Consider the following 22,415-nt stretch of genomic DNA (forward strand, 5'->3'; position numbering starts at 1 on the left):
GCCCCAACCTGACCCTTTTCTACCTTCACAGCCTTTTTGCTTGGTACTCCCCTCCACACACTCTACATATGGTCCTGTTGTCTCTATGATACAGTTAAAGTGAGTGACCCGCTTGCAGCTGCATTTCCTGCCTCCGCCTTTGCAGTGGCTGTGACTCATTTCTAGAAAGCTCTGCCCCCTCAATTCTACCTCCTAGTTTCCCTGTCTTCTTTCAAGAATCAGATAAACCAACTTTGGGAGGATGACTTTTCTGGTCCCCCCCCAGGTCCTAGTGCCTTTCCAATTTAAATGACCTTTATCCACTCTACATATTATGTATAGCCTAGTTATTGCCTCCTCTGTTACATGGAATGATCCTTGAGGTCATGGACTTCTATTTATTTTATTTTATTTTTTTATTTTTGGACTTTCTTTGTATCCCCAGACACCTCTCCTGGCACATAGTAAGTGCTTAATAAATGTCTATTGCCTGACCGATGACTTTTTGCTTAAATCTCCCTCATGCACAGAGCTGGCAAGAGGACTTAGTGATATAGTCCTCTTACTTGCCTCCACTACCTGCAGACCCTTCCTCTTCCATTAACACCAGAAACCATTTCTCCTCCTTTAAGTTCCTTTCCAGTTCCCTCCATGGGGTGGCTAAGTAGCACAGCATATAAGGCAACTTCCCTGGAGTCAGGATGGACCTGAGTTCAAATTCTGTCTCAGACATTTACTAGCTGCATGACCCTGGACAAGTCACTTAACTCCGATTGCCTAAAAAAAAAAGTCCTGTTCAGACCACTTTTGCTCATGGACTTCTAGGCTACTCTTCTTCTTCCTCAGTAAGTTCAGTCTCTGACTCAGTCTTCTTCACCTCAACCACTGCCCCTCCGGTATTCTAAAAGTTCTTCAACTTTTCCATCTCCCACATCTATAATCTCCAATCTATCTCTCTACCACATAAAGAGTCATATCTTAGACTATCTTCTTCTCCATTTTCAAGTGAATTTGCCCCAATTGCCAGAATTCCTCATTATAGCTGATTTCTAAATCACTAGAGGGTCTTGAGGGATACAGGTGGAATCATGGGTATGGGAATGGCTATGCTTTCACCTGGTTCTTCAGGCACTATAACTCTTAAGGCTATCCAGGGGAAGGGATCTTAGTATTTACAGTATAGTGGATGTTCCTAATGGACACTAGGAAATGGAAAAGGAAACCGGGTAAGGGTAGAGGTTTGGGGTGTGTGTATGTGTGTGTGTGTGTGTGTGTGTGTGTGTGTGTGTGTGTGTGTGTGTGTGTGTGTGTGTGTGTGTGTGTGTGTAACTGGGAGAGGCCTGAAGCTGAATGGTGTCAGGGCTGTGCTGGAAACTGTCCCAGCACAGGGAGGGGGAGGGTGCTGGGTATTGGGGGTGGGGGTGTGGAAAGGCTGAATGCTGACAGATGGAGCTCTCTCTTTCAGGTCCCTCTGAGGACCGTTGCAAACCACACAATGTACTGAAGTAAATTAAATCCAGGAACATGTGCACCAAACTGGGGAAGAAGGGAGGAGGAATCTCACATGGGGGCTGGAGAGCCCCCCAGAGACTGGGGGAGGAGAGGCCAAAGGCAGTAGATGGGCCCGCTTGTGGAATGGAGGTCAGGGCTCATTTACTGAAGCAGTTGGTGAAGTGGAGGTGGAGGGCAGAGACACAGAGACATAGACCCCTAACATCCTCAGATAGACAAGGGACCTTGAGAATTCAAGCAAAGCTTTCTAGTTTTATTCCAACCTAGACCCCTTGCATTCATTCTGCTTTTTAGACAAATTGGACACCTAAGCCAAGTTGTCCTGAGCTTGGGTAACTTTCTCCAACACTTTACTTCAGATCCTAGTGCTGAGAAAAGTATATTACCTTGACAACTAATTCCTATGTCATCTCACTGAGATGAGAACAGCCTCCATGTTTTTGTTTGGGATGTGCTTAACTTTGGATCACAGTCTTTCTTCATCTCTGCTATCTTCTTTCAAGGCCCAGCTCTTTGTCTGTATTTATCCTCATGTGGATGCATGTCATCTCTTACAATTTCATCGTGAGCTTTTTTAGAGGGCAGAGCTCATCCCCTAGCATTTAAAAGAGTGACTTGTATGATGAGTTACTTAAGAAATGTTTGTTGAACTGAATTGAATGAAAAGCATCCTAATTCACCCCTGAGTAGACTGCAATCCCCTCATTGCTTGCATTTTGTGCCCTTAATGATGACTTCAAGCCTCTCCCAAATCCTGGTAAAAAAGCATCTCATGGACAATCTCATTAATGCCTTCATCTGCCGGTATAGAAAACATGTATCTAGAGTGGAGGTTCTTAATCCTGGGTCCACATATTCCCAAAGAGTCAATGGATAGAATTCAGGGATGCTAGAGGCTGGATGGGAAAGAAATGCATCTTTATTTTCACTAACCCCTAACTGAAATTAAACTTTTCCTCCAATTATTTAAAAGCACTACTCTGAGAAGAGGTCTATAGGTTTCAAGTGAGATTATATTTATAGCACAGTGGTTAGTGCTTAATAAATGGTTTTTTTCCTTTCCTCCTCCCTCTTCATCAGACTGCAAAAGAGTCCATGAATAAGAAAGGTTAAGATCCCTTGACATCGAAAATCTCTCTTTTTTTAATCAGCTGTTACTTAGAGGAACTGAAGAAAGAAATACTCTGGACCCAACTTGGGAATAAGAACAGGGTTTTTTGTTGTTTTGCCGATTAGTCATGTCTCACTCTTCATGACCCCATTTGGGGTTTGCCTTGGCAAAGCGCTCTGGTATCATTGCCAAGAAAACCCCAAATGGGGTCATGAAGAGTCAGGAATGACTAAAATCAAGAGTAAATATATGATTGCCATTTCTTTTTTCATCTCATTTTACAGATGAGGAAACTGAGACACACAGGGTTAAGTAACTTGCCTAGGGTTACACAACTAGCAAATGTCTGAAGCTGGATTTGAACTCACGTTCTCCTGACTCTAGGCATGGTGCTCTATCTACTGTAGTACCTAGTTACCCTATAGGAATAGAGTAGTGGTTACTAACTTAATTCAAAGAGGAAGTATGGCCTTCTCTCTGTTCTCTTGGCTGGGACAGTGGCAGCATGGGTAAGTACTGTGATCTTCATACAGCTAGAAAGCTCTACAGTCACAAAAGAGATCAAAAGTGGCATGAGAAATAATACAAGAAAGTTTATTTGAGCACTGATCTGAAAGCCAACCCATTTGTAGGAGCATGCCATGCAAAAGGATTTGTCTTGGGAAAAGTTGGTGTGGAAGCCAAGCAGCCAATTCTGTTGTGTCTACGTCCAGCTAATTAAGAACAGCAAATAGTAATGATGCAAATGAAAATTTAAAAAAATGCTTTTGTTTCCAATGATAGCTGCTTGAACTTTATTGGGATCCATGATGAGGTTTTGGAGGTTGGATTTGGTCAGAAAGGTCATACTGCTGGTGATATTCCTCAAGTCCACTTGAAGATTATAGAAGTTGCAAATGTTTTTCTTCTGGCCTTGTTCAAAGGCAAGAAAGGAAAAACAAGATCATAAAAATTATATGATCCCTTTATCATAGAAAAAATTTTCATGTAAAAAAAAAAGGAAGTTTGGTGAAGTGGACAAAAAACTGGCACCCATGACAGTGCGTTTCCTTGGCTAGGCCATAATGCGATTTTTATTGTTGTTGTTTTCGAATTGTTGAATTGAATTGATTCAGAAAATCTAGGCTCAGTATCTTAACTAGGGCAGGATGTCATGGCTTTGTCCTTAGGGTGCCAAATTTAGAGGGTGCTGAAAGTGCTTTCAGACTTCCATCAGTATAGATAACAGCAGCTGAGCACTCAGCAAGCAAGAAAAAGTACAAGAAGAATCTACCCCATGGTGAGCTGGGGTCTGGGGCGCGCTGGAGTGGTTGTGAACATTTCCAACCAGGAAATCAGCCAATGCTACAAATCAGAGTTAACGATTTATTGTTTTGTTGATTGTTTAGACTTGAGAAAGTGATGAAGGAAGTGTTAATGATATAGATTAAGCTTAGAAATATGTCAGGGGGTTATTTCCTCCTCCCTTATTCCTCTCTACCTCCTCTTCCCTTCCTTCTATACACCATTCCCCCCACACCTCCAGAACTGTGGCTTAAACATTTATCATCATACCACTAGCTAGATGAGTTTATCCCTTCCTCTTGATCCCCTGGTAGGATGATCCCTAAGGCTTCTTCCAGCTCCAACTTCTGTTTCCTATTGACTCAAGGCATCTAGCATTTGAATGACTTTCTTAGAATATTTCACTTTAAAATGTGTGAGAAGATGCTTCACACCATTTGTCTCAGGCCTGGTTTGTGTCACTTACTCTAGGTACAAAAAGAGCTCTATGTGGTCTCTTGTTTTCCCAGGTACTCTTACAGCAGCTGTGACAGGCAGAATCTCTGTCTTGACTCTTCCCTGGAGAACATGGAATGGCTCTGAAGCCTTGGGGAGTTGGAGCTGGATACTTCTGCCCCAGTAATCTGAATTCTAGCAAAGGGAGGATTCTCATGTCCATTTATTGCCAGAGCAACATTTCCTTGAATACTTTTTCTATAGACAGATTCTGAAGTGAGTTGTTCTGAGCAGGATGTCCAATCTCTAGATTCCTTGAGTATGGAGATAGAATGTTAGAAGTGAGAGGAGCCATAGGGATCATCTGGTTAAACCTCTTTGTTTTATTTTGAAATTTGTTGTTAACTTTGTTTTTCCCACGTTTATTTTTTTAATTTTATTTTTTAAATGTATATGAATTTATTTTCTCCCATTGGGAAAAAAAAAAAGAGAAGTAATACCCTTGTAACAAATATGAATAGTCAAGCAAATCAACTTCCCATATTGGCCATGTCCTATATACATACATACATATAGATAGATAGATGGATAATCATTTAATATCAATTTTATAATCTCAATAAGAGTTAGAACCTGAACTAATCAACCAGAAGAACCTGAATCTAACTGTTTCTTTGTTCTCTGAGTAAACTCAGAGAATCTTTTCCTATGTCAACAAGGCCAGATGGGACTGACTTAAGAGCGCTTTTTTCCTCTGTTTAGGGACATTAAAGATGAGACCCTTAACCCAAGCACTATCTTAAACAATGGAACCTTTTCCTTATCTTAATATTTTATGGGCATATATACTAAGTTATAGCATGTTAACGGTAAAGGAAACACACATATTCTGGGTCGTAATTTCAACTGACACTGTCAACTCTCATTGTATTTACCACCTATTAAATTAAGATATTTTTTTTCTCATAATGTGGTTAAACATATAGAGATCATAAATTTCAGTGATAAAGATTGGTATTATTCCAAAATATATTTAAGGCTAGTCATTCTTGTATCAGATAGTCAGAACTTACGTTTTGGCATCATACAGCATGTATCTGCTAGCTTTAAGGAAATAAACTATGTGAATTTACATATCACCTAGCCTGTTTGCCTCCTTTAACCAAACTTACAGGTCGGCTGAGTGTGTGTGTGTGTGTGTGTGTGTGTGTGTGTGTGTGTAATATATTATATATAAAATATATTATGTATATGTAAAATTTTGTTCCCAGGGTCCTTCACCTCTCTGTTAGGGCATGCACAACATATTTCATCTTTGGTCCTCTTGAATCACGGTTGGTCATTACCCAGAGCACTTATTTTATGGGCAAGGAATCTGAGGCCTAGAAAAAGGAAGAGATTTTCCAAGACTACACAGAAAATCAACCATAAAACTGGGGAAAGAACCCATCTTCTGACTCCCTATCCATTGTTACGGTACCACACTGTCTTCATTGTTTTTGACTGTTGGTCACCCAGTGGATCATTATTGAATCAGGTTAGTTCGAAAGTGAAGAGTGACAGAATTTTGGAGAAGAATAAGTAATATAGTATGCTGAAAAGATCACAAAACTTGGTACTTTGTAAAGCATAAAACGCTACCTCCATGAAAGTAGTACCCTCTGTCCCAGCAATGGGGAAAAAGTAGTGAAAAGTTGACAAATACACAAGGTAAGAGAAATGGCCTCAAGCCTTAATACCACCCTTGGGCTAACAGAGACTCAGTTTAGGGGACTCAGCAGCCTAGGAGCAGTGTCTAGTTCATCTTTGCATGCCCAGACTGTACCCACCACCTTAGTAGAGTTTTCAATGTCGGACAGAGTAGGAGCTCAATGGAAGTTTGCCAAACTGAATGGAAGGGAATACTCTGAAACTAGAATAGAGTTGCATGCAGATTCCTTGGGTACCTGTCAGGGTACCTAAGCTTCAATCCCTGGTGAAGCCTATGGATCCCTTCTCAGAATCATGTTTTAAGTGAAAAAATATATAGGATTACCAAGAAAACTAATTTTACTGAAATAGCCATATATGCCAATATATACATGCATACAAACACACACATATGATGTGTGTATATAAATATAAATAAATGTGTGTATATATACATACATACACACACCAAAATCACAAACCTCAGAAAACTGCAGAAAAAGAAATATTGATTAGCTCTTTAATTTACAGAACTAAGGGATTATTTTTCCCTTTTTATATAAAAATTCATTCTTTATCAATATCCTTGAGGTGGGATTGATCCTCACTTAGCTCCAACCCTGTCTTCCATTAAGAACCTGGAAAGAAGATGTTCCCTGGCTTTGATAATGGGATAATAGAGTGGATGAGTGAAAACTTTTATTACATGCCCACCATATGCCAGGAACTAATGAAAAATTTTGGGAGATAGAAAAATACAAGCAAGAGAGTCCTTACCCTCAAGTAACTTACATTCCAGTAAGGGAAGACAATACATATAGGAAATACTCCTAGCCTTCTTCTAGGTTGTCAGTCTCCTATGATGAAGGGAGCTGTGGCTATTATTAGCCCAGAACATTTAGAGAGCTATTAAAACCTCATAGTTATAAGACACGTGGTCACAACAACTACATGAAAGAGACAGGACACGAAGGTCCCTGGCTTTACCTCCTTTGTGATACCTTTCCTCACATTCCAATTATTAGTACCCTCTTCCTTTCCTCAAATTAAACAAGGGAGGGGTATCTTGCTCAGGAAACTCTAAAGAAATAGTGACTGGAGCCACAGGGACATCTTTCTAGGAATGGTAGTGCTGATTAAAGTGGGGACTAAGGGGAGGGTATGAGTTTGTAAGCATAGCATAAAAGTGGCTTAGAAGTTGAGCAGTGGTTCTGGGATCAAGGAAGGTGAGGTCATTATTCAGAAACCCTCAGAATTTCGGGGGGAAGGAACTTGAATTCTTGTAACAAGTGGAACTTAGTGGCATGATCTGAAGATGAATGGGAAGTGGTGGACCAACCTGTACAAAGACAGTGGCAACCCTGAAAATGGCTTTCAGATGTTCTTCCACTCAGTCTCCTATTTCAGTCCCTAAGATCTCTCCTAGCCCAATCAAGAGTAGGACAAGACTGAATGAACACCTTGAAATGTAACGAGGAGAGTGGTTTGCTTCAGTGAAAAGAACACTGGACTTGGAACCAGAGTATCTAGGTTTCATTCCCAGGTCTTCCATTTAATGTTTCTGAGTATCTCTCTCTTTTTTTCTCTCTCTCTTGGTTTCCATTTCCTTATCTGTCAAAGAGGATCAATCCTCTTTTAGAGGTGAGATGACCTCTAAAATTCTTTCCAGCTATAAATTGATGGTCTATCATGGTTCAAAATCCTTTAGGTTCCTAAGTACACCAGAGAAGAGTATATGAAAACACTCCCCAAAACACTCCAGTTGTGGGTCAGACAGGGAATTAGAAGTTTCTACCTTGACACTAACTAGCTACGTGATTGTGCGCAAGTGTCTGAACCACCATCTCTTCATCTGATGTATTGAAATGGTAATTCCTGTCCTGTCTCTTCATGTAGTTTTTGTGACCAAGTTTTTGTGAGGTTTTAATATTTCTTTAAATGTTCTGGGCCAATAGCCACAGCCCCCTTTATCATAGGAGACTGACATCTACAAGTTTCCTTTCATATAAATCCTCTTTTGAATGGAGGTGAAAAAAAACACTAATTCAGTTCTCTCCCTTAAAGGGACTTCCCTTAAATTTCTGTGAAGCAGTGATGGGGGAAATATGGTGGAAGGCCTGAAGTTCAGCATTATCAGCCACCTTTCATATGTATCTGTTCTGGAGTTTATTTACCTGTGTTGACAGGGTGTCTAACCTTAGTCTATCTTGCAGTTATTCCAGGTCATTTCTGCTGACCGTGACCTGAGCAGAAGTGGGGATGGCCAAGAATCCCATTCTGTCAGAATGTCACTTCATATCAGGCTAATAGCACAGAATAATCAGTGTTGACCAATTAGAGAAGGCAGATGTGGTGTGTTGTGGACCCAGAAAACCTGGGTTCAAATCCTAGTTCTTCTACTTTTTAACTGTGTAACCTTAGGCAAATCATTTTTCTGAGCCTGTTTCCTTATCTGTAAAGAGGGGGTAATTATCCTGGCACTGATATAACTTGTAGACATCTGATGATCTATTGAAATTTATGTATATCAACATATATGTCTATGCATATCTTCACACACACGCAGAATATTATTTAATTATTAGTTGCTTTTGTTATTATTAGCTCCTTCCTTTCACCTACAAAGAAATCCTGCTGGGAAAACTTCCAGGCTTCTTGTCAATTTTTCTATGTTTACTTTTTAAATTCCCAGATGTGTTGCCTCTATCGGAGAGTATAGTCATAGCCAGCTGGCATTAGCTCCAGGAAGGTAATTTACTATACCACCTTACTAAGTAAAACACACCTGGAAAGATGTCTGATAAGGTGGCTTAGTCTTTTCTGGTCAACTCAACCTCAAACTCAACCACCTTTAAGGGCCTACTATATATAAACCACTGTACTAGGTATTCCAGGTGCAAAGAAAACAATGAAATGGCCTTTGTCCTCAAGGAATTTTCATTCCATCTGTTGAGCAGAATATAATATGTATACAGGTAAGAAAATAAATAGAAAGCAATTTGAGGAGCATGGAGGTCACTAAATAACACGGGTATCAAGAAAGGCTTCACATAGAAAGTGACGCAGTGGAAAGGAGACTGGAACTGGGGTCAGGAAGACCTGAATTCAAATTCAAAGGTAGACACTTGCTGGCTGTGTGACCCTGGGGAAGTCACTTAACTTCTGTTCCTCTCAATTTCCTCATCTGTAAACTGTGGGTTGTTGTGAGGATGAAAGGAGATGATGACTGCGAAGCACCTAGCACGGTGCCTGGCATATAACTATATAAATGTTGACTATTAGTTGCTTCAGTTTTCTCATCTGTAAAATGAACTGGAGAAGGAAATGGAAAACCTCTCTAGTACCTCTGCCAGGAAACCTCCAAAAAGGTCACAAAGAGCTGGACACTACTGAAATCACTGAATAACAGTAAAAAAAAAATTATCATTATCTTTATAAGAGATAAATCTGAGAGCCTCATAGGTCTTTAGAAAAATTGCTTGGGAGAAGTTACAGCACAAAGTTTTTTGTATGGATTCTGTAGATCTCTGTATGGAACCTGGGGTTTTCAAAACTTGCGCACCCATTATCTCACATCTAATATTTATTATCTGATTTGTGTTTTACAATAAGTCAGTCTGATAGGTGGGGCAAACATGGGGTAGTGTATAGAAAGCTGAACTTGCTGCCAGAAAGACCTGAGTTCAAGCCCTACCTCCTATACCTTATTATTGTGTGACCCTGGGCAGGTCACTTCAATTCTAGGCTACTCTCCAGGTCTGTAAGTTTCAGAAAAGGTGCTATCCTGTATGGTACAGTTCCCCACACCTATGAAAATCAGTTCTAGTTGGATCTCTATTTCAGATCTTAGTTATTTCATAGGCTCCATCTTAAGATAAATTTTCTTCAATTACATTGAACAAATCCAATGGTGCTGTTATTGTCCTTGATTGTTGCTATAATATGATATCTGCATTTTCCATAAGTATTTCTATGGGTTTTAATGTATCTAACATGAGTTCTAAGAAAAAGCACCAATTTTATTCCTTCTTTTTGGCAAGGAAGAAAAATTTACATTTTCTTTCTTTTCCTTCCTTCCTTCCTTCCTTCCTTCCTTCCTTCCTTCCTTCCTTCCTTCCTTCTTTCTTTCCTTCTTTCTTTCCTTCTTTCTTTCCTTCTTTCTTTCCTTCCTTCCTTCCTTTCTTTCTTTTTCTTTCTTTCTTTTTCTTTCTCTTTCTTTCTTCCTTTATTTCTTCCTTTCTTTCTTCCTTCCTTCCTTCCTTCCTTCCTTCCTTCCTTCCTTCCTTCCTTCCTTCTTTCCTTCCTTCCTTCCTTCTTTCCTTCTTTCTTTCCTTCTTTCTTTCCTTCTTTCTTTCCTTCCTTCCTTCCTTTCTTTCTTTTTCTTTCTTTTTCTTTCTCTTTCTTTCTCTTTCTTCCTTTATTTCTTCCTTTCTTTCTTTCTTTCTTTCTTCCTTCCTTCCTTCCTTCCTTCCTTCCTTCCTTCCTTCCTTCCTTCCTTCCTTCCTTCCTTCCTTCTTTCCTTTCTTTCTTTCTTTCTTTCTTTCTTTCTTTCTTTCTTCTCTTTCTTTCTTTCTTTCTTTCTTTCTTTCTTTCTTTCTTTCTTTCTTTCTTTCTTTCTTTCTTTCTTTCTTTCTTTCTTTCTTTCTTTCTTTCTTTCTTTCTTCTGAGGCAACCAGGGTTAAGTGACTTGTCCAGGTGTATTACCAACCACAATAGCCCACAGGGTGGGCTGCTAGCACAGATTCTTTGATCTGCTTTTCTAAAGGAAAGACAGCTTCAAAGGGGTCAACAATCTTACTCTAATTACAGATAAGCAGAGAGAAGTTAGTATCCAAGACAGAATCCAATAGACAGAGCTTCAGCTATTTAAACAAAATAATGCAACCACCTAAATACACCACCAGATAAGAAGCGCACCAACATCTGAGTAGACGGGGGTAGGGGGAGCTCTTAACAAATGGCTACTCAGAGTCCACTCCAGGCAATCAAAAGGCTTCTCATGAGTAAGCCTCCAAAGCAAAATACCAACCTCCCAGTATATACAGTTTTCAACTAATAGGCTCAGAAGGCATCACAAACCCACCGCAGCTGAGAATTACCAAGGTTATCCTTCAGATTTTTGCAATTTAGCATGAACCTAGGAAACTGAACTCCAGAAAACAACAACAAATCTCACTTTTCTTATGCTTACACCAGGGTAACACAGCTAATAAGGCTAGATTTGAACTCAGGATCTTTTTACTCCTGGCCCTGGTGCTTTATCTACTGTGCCACCTAGCTACCACTGAAACATTAACATTTCTAGGACTATCTTAAGGCCAGATGAGCCATGTATGGCCCACTTTATAGTTCTGGAAATGAATATTAAGACTATTATCGTGCAGGTATTAATCATTTTAAATATGTTCTTCCCATTTAGCTTTGATTTCAGAATACTAATCAGTCTTTTAATGTTAATGCACTCAGTTACTGCCTTCCCTTCAACATCTTTAAGCTCAATGTGTATTGATTGGAGGAGACCAAAGTGTTTGTAAGTATCATCTTCATCCATTAATTCAACATAATCTCCAGATTCACGTTTGAAATCTTCAGTCTCTTTCCTAGGTATATCTTAATTATTTTACATTTGTTGGGTCTAAACGAACTTTTTATATAATTTGAGAAAAATTCTCTGAGATGAAGGAGTTTTTGATTTGTTTTTGGTAGAGTCATGTAGTTTAATGTTGCATATTTATCAAGATGATTTGGCACAATGCCACCTTTAATTTGGAAGCAATATTTAATTCTATTTAGGAAACATGATAGTGAATTTAAAGCTAGGTTAATCTACACTAAAATGAAACTTTTCCCCCGACAAATTCTGCATTTTATATCAGCTGTGGTTGACATTATTGGGTTGATGGTATGTTCCAAATTGATGACAAGTAGTAACTGAGTAAATTATGAATGTGATTGGGTCAAAGACTTTTCATTAACCAATAAAAGAAATATAAATCTTGTGGCACTTTTCAGCAACTTTGTTTCACAATCACAAAACTGATAATGTTGCTCTTTAGATTACTTGACTTTGTGACATGCTTTTTTTTCAACTCTTCATCTAATATATTTATTTCTTCTGAGTGTTTATAGTTTTTTTTAAAAAATATGCAAACTATAAATGTTTTGTATTAAATACACAAAAATGTATCTGGACAATATTTGGATGATTTTCTGGTGTTCTCATCTTGTGGTAATAGATATGTAACGCCTTCTGTTAAGAAAGCTAGGAGTCAATTTCAGATCTGACAGAAAGCTGACAGAGTGCTTTACCAATAATTCATATGTTATTGTGAAGCATTTGAGCCAAGAATTTTGGATCTTATCTGTCCCTACTGCTTTCCGGTTTGATGACATAAGTGTTCTTTCATTCATTATAATTAACAGTGCACAAACTGTTTTTCCTTTGATTCAGCTTGAATTTTAATTTTATTGGTCAAACGGAAAATTTCCACATCTTCTTTCAGGCATTCTCTCACACCTACAATTTCTTGATTCCTGAAGCCTCTGGCATAAAGTTTTTTATCATGTTTTTTTTTTTATTTGTTTCTTTCCATTCATTACTTTTTGTCGCCTTTCACTGGGCAATGTGCCTGGTGTTCCAATTTTCTACTGAACAAGCCAGTTAGATTTGGATGTTATCTTGTAATGCTTTTCCACAAATCTTCAACAGTTCCCTCTAGTCACTTCTGCCATAGTGGTGTTTGACACCTGTCAAATCACCTTGATAGCTTTATCGTTTCTCTTAAGGTTTTTACCACATCAATTTCTGTCACATTACTGGCTATCTGTGGGTTCTGAAACATTTTTATACTTTCCGTCAAATACTGTGGAGGAGGCTCTTCGTTCATGGTGGTGATAGTAGATACTAGCTTGTGTGAATTAATCTGTTTTGACACAACTGGTCTGCTAATTGGATTCACATCATCAAATTATAAAAAGGACTTTTTTTGAATTCCCAATTAATTGTGTCCATATCCTTTTGAAAATCACTTGGGATATCAGTCCTGTTTTTGCTATAAATTTTGATATTGAGTATGATTTCTGGAGTTTGCATTTAATGAAACATTTTAAAGACCTTGAAGTCTTCAACTTTTTCTTTTTCACATTTTAGTAGCTGCACAATTTTGTCATTTATTTAGTCTAAACTAGTCTTAGGGTTAGTTGGCTACATGTTGTATGCCTTGGAGTTGAGAGTAACATCAGCAAGAAAGCAGTATGAAACTCTGGCTTATAACTGGGGAAATCTATTTCCAATTTTGTTATGATGTAGTATTTGAGTGTAATGGAAGTATTCTAGTCTTCGGTACACTGCATACATAGTTGTGGTGGTGGTTGTCTACATCATCTTCACAGAAGCCTTTTCAGTAGGTGGGATATTGACATTTCTGATTTATTCTGGAGTATCTTGTCTTCCTGTGATACCAGGATATGAAAGAGCGCTACTTACTTCATGGACATCCATATTAAGCTTTTTAGTAGGACCAACCTGCAATTCTATGTTGCCTCATTTATTTCTTAGGTTCACAGGAGCCATTTTCTTCACACTGGGTGAAGTGCTTACATGATCAATGGAATTGCCAGTTACATAGCCAGTTGGTAAGTGTTATAGGACTCCTACTTTTTCTTAGCAGCTACTGTGGTGACATCAGGGCTAACATAGTCCCTCCTGTACATCACATTAACCAATATTCCCTTACTTGGGCTTTATCAACTCTTAAGACAGAAGATGGCTTGGGTTTTGAGGAAGTCATCCTTCTCATTATTGTTACTGGCAGAATATTAATATGAGTTTTCATTTGTCTCCTTTTGCCACCAATCCCCAACTCCTAGAAGTTTTGGCTTGGCTCCTGAATTTCAGAGTGTAGATTTTTAAACATTTCTGTGTCATGGGTCATTTTAACATTTGGAAACCTCTAAAATTCTAATTAAAGGAAATGCTAAATTTTAGTTAGAGGTTAATTAAAACAAAAATGTATTTTTCTCATCCAAGTTTATTTATCCTCCTGAAATCTGGTCATAGATTTTTAAGTGTCCATCGATTTCAGATTAAGAGCTACTATCTTAGAATATTTCTAGTCCACAATTGGTAGGTCATTAGAGCAAGTATGTGCCTAACTATCTGAGCTCACAGAACACGGAAGCAGACTGGACAACTTTTAGAAGACCTGGTGGGGCTGGGACTGACCCTATCTGTGTGCCAGGCTCTTTCAGAGTTGGTCCTATGTACATATTTCTCTCTCTTCAGTCTCCACACACAGAGCTATATACATATATACATACATATACATGTATACATGAATATATATACATACACAAATGTACGTGTGCACATTAATTTATACATGTACGCACAGAGTGTGTATATACATAGACATGTATGCATATGTATGTTTGCATGTGGATAGAAAGAAAAAAGAAGGAAAGAAAGAAAGAAGAAAGGAAAGATTTTAAAGTCTCTGGCCTAAAGTCTTCTCATATCCTGGAGGTCATCTTTGAACACAGTTTTAGCTGAAACTACTCAACTCCTGTGTGGCTCCCCCAAGGCATCTCCTGCTTCATCAGGCACACAGGCAGTTGTCCCCTTTGGGGGCAAGGATTACTGGGAATACTAATGAATTCATTAGTGGGGCTGATGGATTACCATTCTGTCTCTGGGCTAAGGGTGCTTTGGGGAGAACAGATTGCCACTCCATAAATCTGCCTGTTGCCTCCCTCCTCTCTGCTCCAGAGACTAATGGTGTCCGGCTGCAGGCAGTGCTATCCCTGGCCCCATTCACACCACCCAGCAGATGGTTCCAACAGGTTAGCTCAGAACCATACAAAGGCGATGGAGGCATAGAGGAGGGGAAAGAAATGGCCCTCCAGCCCAAGCAATGGATCCAAACCAAAGGGGTGGGGGAAAATAAATGCAAATAGCCTAGGGTCTTTTCTCAGAGAGCAGTTGGTTACAACTAACACACTGCCCCCCACTCCCTCTCACTTACTGCCCTAGCTTGCTCCCTGTGCCTAACTATCTGAGCTCACAGAACACAGCAACAGACTGGACAACTCTTAGAAGACCTGGCGGGGCTGGGACTGACCCTATCTGTGTACCAGGCTCTTTCAGAGTTGGTCCTATGTACATATTTCTCTCTCTTCAGTCTCCAATGTCGACCCCACCCTCCACCCGCCACGTGCCATGAGCTAATCCTATTGTGTTGAGGCTGTTACATCTGTTAGAGCTGAGAAGGCTCAGCAGGCAGCACCTTGCTCATTGATTGGACTTTATCTCAGGGAAGGACTGTGTGGTATAGCCTATAGCTGAAAGGTGAGGTCTAGGATGCAATTTTTTGTAGTTGTTGTTCAATTGTGTCTGACTCTCAAGGACCCCATTTGGGGTTTTCTTAGCAAAGATACTGGAGTGGTTTGTCATTTCTTTCTCCAGCTCATTTTACAGATGAAAAACTAAGGCAGGCAGAGGTTAAGTGACTTGCCCAGGGTCACAGAGCTAGTAAGTGTCTGAGGATATATTTGAACTCCAGAAGATGACTCCAGGCCCAGTACTGTATCCACTGCACCACCTCACTGCCCAGGAGTCAATAGAGCTGAACTCTAATCCTGCCTCAAGTCTCTCCACACTCTAGTCCACCCTACATGCCCCTGTCATAGTAATTTTGCTAAAGCCCAGATTTGACCACATGTTTTCCCTATTCAACCAACTCCACTAGCTTTCTATTACCTCTAGGATAAAATATAAAATCCACTATTTAGCTTTTAAAACCCTGCACAACCTAGTCACAATCTTTCTTTCTAGTCTCATTGAATAATACTTGCCTTCCTAGACTCTGAAATCCAAGCAAATTGCCTTCTCTCTGTTCTTCACACATAATGTTTTCCCCCATCTCTGTGCCTTTGCATTGGCCATTCACCATGCCTGAAATGTACTCCCTCCTTACCTCTACCTCAGTCTTTCTCTTCGTCTATAATGTAGCTCTAGCACCATCTTCTGCATGAAGTCTTTTTTGACCCCCTCCAACTTCTACCTTTCATTTGATGACTTTGTTGTATTTATTTGAATGTATATTTATTAACCTTATCTTCAAGCTGTACACATCTTCCATGTACTTTGCATCTCCCTCATTAGAATGTAAACTCTTAGAGAGCAGGACGTGTTTTCTTCTTTATACTTGCATCTCCAACGCCTCATGTAGTGCCAAACCCTTAATAAATATTTGTGGAAAATAGAAAATACTTGTCGAAATAATGAAGAGCAAAATGAGCAGAATCAAGAGAACACTGTATACAGTAATACCAATGTAGCTTTAAGAAGGAATTTGAGTGAATAAGCTATTTTGTCTGTTACAAATACCCTAATTAACAATAAAGGTCATTAGAGGAAAGATACAGAGAAAGAACTGACAAATAGATGTATAAAATGATTTCACATATGTATGTGTAATACACACCTATTTTTGTCTAATGGTAGCCATCTCTAAGGCAGGGGAGGGGAGGGAAGAAAAAAAGGAGAAAAAAGAAAAAAAGAAGAAATTTACATGATAACTATTACATATTTAAAAGGAATAGCAAGTTGTACATAGCAGGTTTGCAGCTTCATATGTAATCATCTTTTTATTATATTATGTTTTGGAAGTGCTTGTTTTATTCTATAAATTAAAAATAAAAGAAAAGAAAAGAAACTTCTTCATTGACTAGCTGATTGAGAATGTCTTTTATCAACTTGCTTCACTTGAACACCATTGTCCTCATTCAAAGACCTGGGTGCAGATCTCAGCTGTGCCCCTAACCAGCTCTGTGACCTCTGGCAATTCGTTTTCTTCAGGATTTCCATTGTTCTTATCTGTAAAATGAGGGAGTTGAGACAAGTTGATCTATAAAACCCTTTCCAGTTCTAACATTGTATTTTCAAGTTTCAGCTCTTGAGACTTGGAGAAAGTTACTCAGTTTCATAAAATTTTCCATTGTAAGAGATAGCACAGACCTTGGAAAGCATCTATTCTCAATTTCCTCATTTTACAGATGAGGAGACTGAGCCCAGGGAGGTGGAGTGATTTGCCTGAGGTTGCTGATCTAGTTAGTGACAGAGTTGGGGGTGGAAAAAGAGTCTTTTGGTTCCTAGTCCATTGTCCTCTTTAGCGTGCCAGGTTTCTTTGTGCATCTTGGTTCTTATTTTTCCCCATCATTGAAATGGGTCTTTATGTCACTGCAGAGAGGGGGAGTTGTGCCCTGACCTGTTTGTGAAGGTAAGAGACATGGTGCTGAGTGTTAGGAAGGGAGTTTTTGTGACAAGTAGCAAAATGGAAGGAGAAACTTGGGTTGGAAATTATTCAAACTCCATAGAGTCAAATTTTGAATGACTAGCAATCCTGAAAACCCACTGAAGTAAGAATTATTGCTGTTTATGAATGTTGTCATACAAGTAATGATTTGTAGTTTAATCTGTAGGTTTCTTAAGTTTTAGTTTAGTGCCCTTCAATGAAAGAATACTTTCCACCAAGCAGATCTCAACCCTTATAACTTAGTAGGTAGAAAGTGTCCAGGTTCACATAGCTAGTGTTAGTGTGGAAATCTGAACTCAGGCTGTCCTAATTTTGTAGTTATCTACTACATTTTACTGACTTCCTGGTTTATTTGCAGCAAATGGGTGATTTAGAACAACCATCTTATCCTCCTATTTCCATTTTACAAATTAAAGAACTGATTTCTATAGAGGTAAAATAACTTACCTAAAGTCACATAGTTATTGCTTTACTTCAGATAATACCACCACATCTTCCTGGGTTTCCCTATTGGGATCACAAGATCTCTGTGGTGGCAGACATTTATTGGTGAGGCACATACAGAATCCTCTTTCTGGCTCCCCCCCAACCCCACTGGAGATTATTATCCAACCTCACAGCACTTATATCTATGCACAAGACCTCTGGAACCTACATACTGTATATTTGAAATTCTTCAGAAAGCAAAGATCACAGTTTCCTGTACGGTCTTTGTTCTGGACAAACAAGTTGCCCTGTCAGACAAGGCTTCCTTAACTCCTACCTTAATCACTCATTCTTCAGTGCCTCATTTTCTATTAAAATGATAATGAAGTTAAGGAATTAATAAATAGTCAAATCAATCAATAAATTAAATAATTAAATGATGATTTAAAAATGATCACTCAGTTTTATTTATTTTGGACATTTTGTAAACTTATTCTGTCTCTTCAAATGTTATTTTTGCTTCCCTCTAAGGGCCTTATACTCCCCTTATCTTTTAATCATAGGTAGCCACACTGAAACACTGACCTTAAACATTTAGTAAAACCTATCCCTTATACCTTAATAAGTAAGGAAAATAGCAACTTTGGAGACTTCAAATGACAAAAAAACAAGTATGTAGTATCGCGGTGACATCACTAGACCTGGAAGCAGGAGCCCAGCAGTTAAATCATGGTCCTAGCACTTAGACCCAGGACAATGGACAGATTGACTGCTCAGTCTTAGCTTCCTCTTCCGTAAAATGGACAGAATGACTATCTGCCTTGTAGCCCTGTTGTGAGGAAAGTGATTTATTTTACATAAATGTGATCATTAGTTAAAATGTTCATTTTCCATAGTCCACTAATTTACATGGTTGGGGAAATGATTGCACACACTTATTTAGCTCTTTCAGGTTTAAGAAGTGTTGTAATATACATTAACTCACTTGATCCTCTCAAGAATTCCATGAAGAAGGTACTAGTGTGGTTACTACTACTGCTGTTTTAAAGATGAGGAAAATTAAATCCAGAGGGGTTAAGTAACTTGCCTGAAGCCCCTGACATTATCTCCTCTCTACATGGAAAGTTTCTTCAGACAGTTGACTCTGCCCACCCTCAGAAGCTTTCTAGGTCTTCATCACCATATTTCCCTTCCCTCTTTTTGCAAGTGGACTCCAGGGAAGAAAGCTTTCACTCTGCTCCTGCCCTCCTCTCCCCCCTCCCCTTCTCCCATGAAAGGCCAGCAGCGACCTGTCAGGAGGAGTTAGCAGAGGGGAGGGAAGAGGAGGGGAGGCTTCTCAGCCAGTGCTCTCTGTAAGAGGAGGAGTCAGCCAGCCAGAAGGCAGGACCATCACCTCAGGCTGGGAGGAGGGGTGCTGGGGTGGGGGAGGGGGGAAGTAATCAAAACTGCGGCCACTCTGAGCAGCTGACCAGAGAAGAGGAGCTGCCCAGAGGCAGTGGTCCTGAAATTCCATGCTGAGGAGCTAACCAAGGCAGCAAGGTTCTGAAACCCAACCAGTCCTCTAACTCGGACAGAGGCCAGATCTCAGGCAAAGGGATTGTGAACCTGCACCAGGACCTGGGAGAAGGAGACAGCAGAACCAAACCAGGGCAGAGGGTACAGCCAGGGAAGAAGGGGTGGCTTCCTAAGACACAGGAGCAGAGGGTTGATATGGAGAACTGAAGCCAATTGATGTAACCACGGACAGGATGCTTAGAGGAACTTGGATCCTGTAACCGCTCAAAGGACCAAGTGGCCTGCCAGAAGCTGCCAGGCTGCTATTTGCAGACAGAGGTGAGGTGGGAACTAAGCAAGTTCTAAAGTATCTGTGGGGAAAACCTCCCCTGCCCACCAGGGACATAGGGGGCCCATGGCAGATCTAAAAGAGAAGTTGGGGTAAAGGGGTGTGTCCTATGAAGAACTAGATGGCATGGTGGATAGAGCACTGGACCTGGAGTCAGAAGAGTTCAAGTCCAGCCTCAGACGTTTACTAGTTAGGTGACCCTGGCAAGCCACTCATCTCTCAGCTCACAAGTAAAATGGAGATAATAATGACATGTATCTTCCAAGGTGGTTGTGAGGATCAAATGACATAAATTTGTAAAGTGTTGGCCACAGTACTCGGAACTTTGTAGGTAATTAATAAATGCTTGCTTTCTTCCTTCCTTCCTTCTTCCTTCCTTCCTTCCTCCCTCCCTCCCTCCCTCCTTCCTTCCTTCCTTCCTTCCTTCCTTCCTTCCTTCCTTCCTTCCTTCCTCCTCCCTCCCTCCCTCCCTCCCTCCCTTCTCCCTCTCTCTCTCCCTCTCTAATGCTAAGTGGGAAGGCAGAGTAGGGAAGAAGATGACTAACCAGGAGTTTCATGTCAGTGTTAGAGATGAAAAGAGACCTTGGAAATCATCTAATCCAATGTCCTTATTTTTCAGAGGAGTCAACTGAGCCTAGGAGAAGGGAAGGAACTTGGCTAAGGTCAAAGAGGTAGTAAGTGGTAGATCAGGAATTCTAACTGAAGTCTTTTGATCCTAAGTCCAATACTTTTCTACCATTCTTCAGTTGCCTCAACCATCTAGAGTTGGGGGGTGGGATGGAGAGGGAGAGAAGGGAAAATGGAGAAGTTTCAGTCTCAAAGCCAGGAGTTCTAGTAAACTTTATTTTCTCAGATTCCTTCAGCATCCTTCCTCCACAGTGCCCTCACAGATGTAATTGTATAACCTCACAGCAACCACAGGAGGCAGATGGGGCTAGGATTCATTTCTGTGAGATAGTGGGAAAAATGCTAGATTTAGAAACAGAATATCTGGATTAAAACCTTGGCTCTTCCCACTTAGAAGGAATATAACTGCAGACAAACCCCTCCACTTATTTGAGGTTCTTTTCTCTCCTTTATTAAAATGGGAATAATAATATTTTCACTTTCTATTTTACAAGAAAATTTGAAAGATGGAATGACTATATATAGGAAATGATTTGTGAACCTGAAAATCCTTTTTGTGAGATATTATTATTTCACACCTTGGGAAATTAAGTCCAGGAGAGTCTTAGGCATTTTGCAAAGTACAATTGGAAAGCTAATAGCACAGACTGGCACCCTAGACCCCCTTTTTAGGAATTTCTTTTTACTATACTTTTCCCATGGGCTATAGGACTATAGGACTAGCTAAGGTGTGGTTGTGAGGTGGAAGAGAGAGAAACGATTTAGAGAATAGAAAGTCCTTATTCTGTGTGTTTGTAAAAGACTACATTTCCTTGGGGGTGGGGTGTCCCATTCCCAGGCTGAAGCAAGTGGAACATGAAAGGGAAAATGGACAACCTCAGATGTTTCCTTTCATTACCATTATTACTCTACCCCATCACCAAAACCAAGAAATACTCTCCAGTATCTCCAGGCTTAGTGCTGGTATGTTATCTTTATAAAGTTCCTTCCAGGTTTGGAAAGAAAATTGGGGACACTGAAGAAGGCACCTCTCTTGGAAAAAAAAAATTTCCAGAACTCTCTGATGGTATGAAAAATAAAGGAAGGTCCAGTGGGACTAAAGCAAGTGTGTGTGTGTGTGTGTGTGTGTGTGTGTGTGTGTGTGTGTGTGTGTGTGTGTGTGTGTGTGTGTATGTGCGTGTTCATTATGGATGGATATGGGATGAGAGGAAGAAATCAAAATGAGCACCATATGGAATTACTTAATGTTAAAGCTAGAAGAACACTCAATTTGGAGTCAGAAGATCTGGTCTAAAATATCAGCTCTGCTACTAACTGAGATAATGATACTTATTCAACCAAGTTTGCAAGTTGGTAAACTTTAAATAGATAGGTAAGTTATGTTCATCCTCCTCCTCATCCCGGCTATCATCATCATCATCACCATCTAGTCCAGCTGTTTGATTTGCCTGACATTCCTCAGATCTCTAGACAGTGTAATCCATCTAGCAGAACTCTGGGCTCCTCAGATATTTCCTTTTGTTTCACCATAGGAAGTGCTTTTGGTTCTCATACAGGTGCAGGCCTATGGATTGATTGCATGACTCTAGAAGTCACTTAATTTTCCTGAGATTTGCTTTTTCAGTTAGGAAAATGAGTGAGAATTTAAGAATGAGAGAGTGAACAGATGTGTGAAAGTTGATTCAGCTCATAAGATGACATCAGTCATACAAGATTCCCTTCTCCTTTGCCAACCTTTACACCCACCCCTGTCGCCCCTCATGATTAATGTAAAAGCTTAGTGGTCCACTTGGGATTCAGATCTTTGGCCAAATCCCTGCTTAAAGTTTCTTTCCTGGGATTCTGACAATGATCACAATCTTCTTAAGTTTAGTGATGAGTAGAAAACTCATTCCTTTTTAAAATTCCCCTTCTCTTTCTTTCTGTGATAGAAAGACACAAACTTAAAAGGAGCATGTAACTTTTTGTCTAGTAGAAAAACTGCCCTGGACTTACAGTCAGCTAGGAGGTGCAGTGTATAGAGTGCTGGGTCTGGAGTTAGGAAGACTTGAATTTAAATCTGGCCTCAGATGCTTACAAGCTTGGTGACCCTGGGTAAGTCATTTAACCTCTGTTTGTCTCAATTTCTTCCTCTGCAAAATGAGTATAATTATAGTACCTACTTCTCAGGGTGGTTATGAAGATCAAATGAGAT

General features: G+C 39.8%; 1 pseudogene; it reads left to right on the forward strand.

The window, feature by feature from the left end:
* The first annotated feature begins 3,107 nt into the window (after positions 1-3,107).
* Positions 3,108-3,551, forward strand: LOC140531387 (small ribosomal subunit protein uS12-like; annotated as a pseudogene).
* Positions 3,552-22,415: the final 18,864 nt, after the last annotated feature.

This window comes from Notamacropus eugenii, chromosome 3 (assembly GCF_028372415.1).
Source record: "Notamacropus eugenii isolate mMacEug1 chromosome 3, mMacEug1.pri_v2, whole genome shotgun sequence".
NCBI lineage: Eukaryota > Metazoa > Chordata > Mammalia > Diprotodontia > Macropodidae > Notamacropus > Notamacropus eugenii.